Below are 6,000 nucleotides of genomic sequence, written 5' to 3'. Positions count from 1 at the left end.
AATCCGAAATTAACCTAATCAGAATTTGACATTATCTGAAGATTTCAGGTTGACCTGACCTGATAGTAAGGTTGTTATACTATATAACAGAATATTAGTCAGATCCACGGCAGAGTAAAATAAACCAGGCAGGAGCGGTTCATTTTCGAAACGTCGAATAAGGGACCTAATACACTGGATGAAAATGAACTCAAATAAACACTGACATAAATTGAAAAATTTTATTCGCAAAAAATATAGGGCTACTAGATTGTTCAGGTCTCTTGTCAAACGTCCACTCCTGCCTGGTTAACTTTACTCTGTCGTGTCAGAGCTCATCATTGGAAATAAAAATTTGTTCATCAAATTACAAACTCAATCAGAATGAAAAAATCTCGTCCAGCTATTCGAATTTCTGTTGTAGAAACGTATCCATAACACAAAAGCTGTATTCCAATGTATTTGAACGTTGTAAAGCAATACCTACTCTTTGCATTAAATACTTTTTAGACCCGTACGAAGTACTGGGGTCTTATAGGTTTACGCATACGTTTGTAACACGTCGAATTGGACTCCCTGAGTAAGGGGAAACCTATTGTGGTTGTCTAGAGATGCCAAATCCGCGAAAAAAAAATGTCCGTCTGTCTGTCTGCACGATAACTTGAGTAAAACGCATCCGATTTTGAAAATTCTTTTTTTTCCCGTTTGGTAATGTCAAAAGACAGGTTAAGTTCGAAGATGAGTGATTTTGGATCGACCCCTCCCGAGCTGTGGCCCAATAAGTGCTTTACGGTTTTTCGAAGATTTCTCCGGACATTTAAACGGTTTATTTCTTTTTGTACACAAAAATTACGTTCTGTACACAAAACATACATTTTGTACACAAAAAGTCAATTGTGTACACAGAAACCATGATTTTGTACACAAAAATGATTATTTTGTACATAAAAGTGATCATTTTGTACACAAAAGTGATCATTTTGTACACAGTAAGTTCGTTCTGTACACAGTATGTTCGTTCTGTACACAAAGAAGAATCATTTTGTACACAAATTTGATGATTTTGTGAGAGAGAGAAGAATATATTTATTCATCGACGTTATTACAATGTTGGCCTGTGGGAATCGGAATAATGCGAATTCTTATACATGTGCATTTGAATATTTAAAATTTTGAATGAGTAATCTAAATATTGTATTATTGTGTTATTAATTTAAAAAATGTTAGGTAAAAACATTGTACATGAAAAGCAGCGCCGCAGGCCGTGAACTTTAAAAAAAAAAAAGAAGCGGGGTCGAGGGTACAGCCCCCCTTGCGGGGTCTAAGGGGCAGAGCCCCTAGCGGGGTTTGGGGCAGAGCCCCATGAACGTACGGCAGCCTGCAGGGCGTAAAGAAAAGCTCGCCGCAGGCGCGGGGGTTTGGGGGCGGAGCCCCCGCACAAAGAAAATACATCATCCTACAGTAAAGAAAGTGTATGAAACAAGATGTAGTCCAATGACAAAAGATTGAATTAAGCAAATATACTTTTGAAAGACTACAGACACAAATTACACGTTCTCTTCTCTAACTGTATTACCTCTTCTTTTTGGTGCCGTTGTTCTGTTAATTATTAACTTCTAGGAATGAAAGTGCTGCTCAATGCAATTTATGTTTATAATAAAAAAATCTCTCAAAATCAAAAAACACAGCCAATTGAGAACTCTCATTGTGATAAAGCTTCTTTGTTTTGTCACACTTGATAACTTATGTGCTGAGATCGCGTAAAGCTAATTCAAAAAATTGCTAGAAGCTTAACAAGATTTTGTGTACGAATAGTGTTTTCTGTGTACGTTGTTACGGTTTCCGTGTACAAAATCAGTTATGTTTGTGTACAAAATATTTTTGTTTGTGTACAAAACAGACCTTTTGTGTACAAAATAATCAATTTTGTGTACAAAATCTTTAATTTTGTGTACAAAATATTTTTTGTGTGTGTACAAAAGGGACGTTTTGTGTACAGAACGTACTTTTTGTGTACAAAATGAAATGAACCCATTTAAACGTTACACTTGTAACTGATACGTCAAATAAAAGGTATTTACAATACCGATCGACAAAAAAAAAAGTTTATGGAAATCGGATGACCGACTCGTGAGTTAGACCCCTTGGTGTGGAACAGGCACAGGGCGGCAAGCAGTTTTTGCTTGTAGGTCGGCCACATTTGAACATATTTCGTTCGTTTTAGCTTTATTAGATAGGTATTGACCGTACCAATCAGGGAAATTATGTTCTCCGGAGCGTGAGCTAGGTCTCTTGGAGTGAGCTCTTATCTGGCTACTCGGCCGTACAGTGAACGTGGAGTATTTTGACAATATCTCGAGTAAATTTTGACCGAATTTCATGATTTTTTTTTTGTTTGAAAGGTATTAACAAATGTAAAGCGTCGGTACTATTTTCGGTTTCCTAACAAAATGGCTGCCGGCGGCCATATTGGATTTTATTAAAAGTGATATAAAGTGGGAAAAATGATGCTTAGAGAGTTTCTGTTAACATGGAAATAATGTGTTAAGTGTGAGGGGTTTCAGTGATTCCATATATGGACATCTATATATACCTATATACAGCTATATTGAGCTATATACAGGCATATAGAGCTATATAATAGCATATTACTCTGTGAAATGTTTATTTACAGTGAAATATAGTTAAATATAGCGGTATATAGCTGTTTAAATAGGAATTTATGAAATTTGACTTCGTACGGGGCTGTCTATATTGCCTCCGGCAATTTAATTGTATATGATAACAAGGCAAAGAGTGGATAATGTAAGTGATTTAAAAGGAAGAATAGTTTTTCAGCAGAGAAGAAAATGAAGTAAGAGAAATGAAGAGTTTCACATTAAAGGCTTTTGATACGAATAGGTGTTTCGTACGGGTCGGCGTTAGCTATGTTTATACTTCGTTTCACCGGATCTTTCATAAATCAAAATCACTTAGAACATCCACGAATCAAATAGCTCCATCAAGGACCTACTGTCTCTATTGCGAATGGGACAATGAAATAATCTTGATCTGAGAGCTCTTTGTATCGCTTCAGCTTAACGTTTGAACTTTTCTTGCGACATTATCGAGATCTAATTGACGTGAGGTGTAAGCTCATCGTTTATTTTCTGCTGTCATTGTCGAAAACAGATGAAGGTTTTCTAATCTGGGCATATTATTGGCCAAATTTACTATTTACCGAAATTTAGGGAAAATTTACCGAAAATGTACCGGAATCACCGAATTTATTGACATTTACCGTAAATTTACCCGAATTTATGTTTTCGATAAATTTCAGTAAATTTGGTAATTTTTGCCCTGGTTCTAATATCATTTCCATGTAAGAGTGTGGAATGTGAGGTATACTTGACTCTTTTCCAGTAATATCACAATTTTTAGTTCAACCTGAAACTATTAAAAAGCTTGGAAAATATTCAAATCTAAAACATTACCTTGACTAAACGTGCAATACGTTGTTGAAGCTTCCTCATAACGAAAGAGTAAACCATAACAAGGACATGAACCCACTATCGTTGCAACAAACCCGGAAAGGTCTTTGGTTCGTTACAACTGACCTTCTTTATTTTCAATGTCTTCCAGCATAAATTTGTTCTAGTTTTCTTGTTGGTAATTTTATTATTTACACGACCAAGAAAATAACCCATCACATTCCTAATTAATGACCAAAACAACATTCGTGTTGTTACTTACACCTTTATAAGCCATACAAGCCACTAATAAATAAATTCATTTAAAATGAAATAAAATTTTCTTCGTCAATTATTTAACACTCAAAGTCGTATATTTTAACGCTTCTTTAAGTGGAGAGAACTGTTTTGCACATTCCAATAAAATTATTGAAAATAGAAAAGTCCTTTAATTGGACGGTTCTTTAACAACATCAACAAAAACAAAAAATATTCCTATAAACATATCCAGCAAAATATACTCCCTCCGAATGCCTGCCCCATAATTCATAAGTAAGCATTTCTGTTAAGTAGATGTTAAACGACTTTAGACATAAATAATGATTTGCATAACCATAAATATTTGCAGTTTTCAATCTTATTCATAATAATAATTATATTTCCATGTAATATAAAGACATCCACCAGTAACACGTTCTTCTTTTAATATTAAAAAGAGCATATAAAATACGTATACAACATTTTAAGACAGCACATACACACCGAACCACGACAACAACAACAACAAAAAAACAACCAACCTCTCGTACAATTATTATGTTCGGTCACCTCGGCCGCAAAAGCTGAAAAAGATGCGCACATGATACAAACCGATACCCCCTGCATTTATTCGCTAATTGGTTTGCAAATGACTGTTTCACTTATCTTTTCGTATATCTCTCCATACCTCTTATATACATGGCATATTTCTGTGTAAACTATGTTTTTCTTGAGGAATTACAAAAAAAAACCGACGACGGAAAAAAGACGAAAATTTTTTATTTTTTCAAAACTAAGAAGGAAAATAAAAACGAATAAAAGTGAATATTAAAAAGAGAACTTGTTATCGTGTAATGCCAATATTTCTGTCCTCAGCAAATAAATTATAAGTCTAATTTAAACATTTTTTTTTCATTCCTTCTTCATGTATTAGACTCTAGCTGCACCAGTGTAGAGATTGATCAAACCTCTCCATATAAAGTACCATGTTCGCGATGAATATTATTAAGATATCGGCTGCAGATATTATATGTTATTTTGATTGCATTTTATGCTTTATCTAGCCGCTAACTAATATGTTGCTTACACTCCGTCATCGGTTTTTATAATGTTGCTGTGCTTGCCATCATAAGTAATATACTTCTATCCAGCTAATCACATTTATCGAGGGTATGAATGTAGCGTTGCAAACACACAATCGTATTATGGAAAGGCTATTTAATTCATAAAATAATTTGTAAATAAATTTACGGTTACATTAATCTTATTGAATTGCCGACTGACAACTAATTGACGTTACCAGTGAATATTAATTAGAAACATTTTATTGACCACTACTATAATGAGCGAGAATACGCATTCTGTATACATCCACAACAACAGCAGATCATCATTATTAAGTTATTCATTCAGATCAATTGAGAAAACAACCCTCAGCACCGCTTGTCATTTTATACGTAGAATGGGAAAACTATCGGACCTATGCGTTAGGCGAGGAAATCCATTCATTGTTAAGAAAATCGTCAAAATCATTGAAAATCATTTAAATTAAAAAAAAATGAAAATCAACAGAAAATCCATGAAAATCAAATTAAAATTATTGAAAATCTTTAAATCCATGAAAAAAGGAAAGTTCTTGAAATTCGACGGAAAATCTATGAAAATCAAGGGAACATTCTTTAAAATCAAAGGAAAATCCTTCAAACTCACAGGTAAATTCTTGATAAACAAATGAAAATCATTCAAAATGAACGAAAAATCCTCGAAAAACAATTGAATCCTTTCGAATCCTAAAAAATCTTAAGAACTTCTGGAAAATCCTTAGATCAATCAGCATTAACGATAACAAATGGTACATTAAGTTGATATGGGAAAAACGATGGAAAATTGATTAAAGTGTTGTTACCGAGCACATTCATTCGAGTAAATTCATTTTCCTTCATAATCTCATAGATACTGCAGTGAGTTGAATAAAAACGAACGATTCTAACATGAACCGCCGGAATACAAATGTTAACAGATAGGGTAATTACCTCTGTCCAAAATGATTATTTTCACTATTTGGACTGTGTTTCAGGACTTCGGCTCTTTACATAACTTCTAAATCGTCAAAATAAACATTTTGAAAAGAAGTGCATAATTGTCTATCACTCCAGGCTCGTATCGGGTTCGGGTTGACCTGTTTCATTTCAGGTTGACCCGACCGGATTTCAGCCCGAATCTGATCTAATATTTCAGATTCGACCAAAACTAGCCTGAACTTGAAACATTCGATTTCGAGTTCAACCCGAATCTGACCCGAACCTGATACCGA

The sequence above is a fragment of the Bradysia coprophila genome, unplaced genomic scaffold, assembly GCF_014529535.1.
Source record: "Bradysia coprophila strain Holo2 unplaced genomic scaffold, BU_Bcop_v1 contig_94, whole genome shotgun sequence".
NCBI classification, from domain to species: domain Eukaryota; kingdom Metazoa; phylum Arthropoda; class Insecta; order Diptera; family Sciaridae; genus Bradysia; species Bradysia coprophila.
This window is presented reverse-complemented; position numbering follows the sequence as displayed.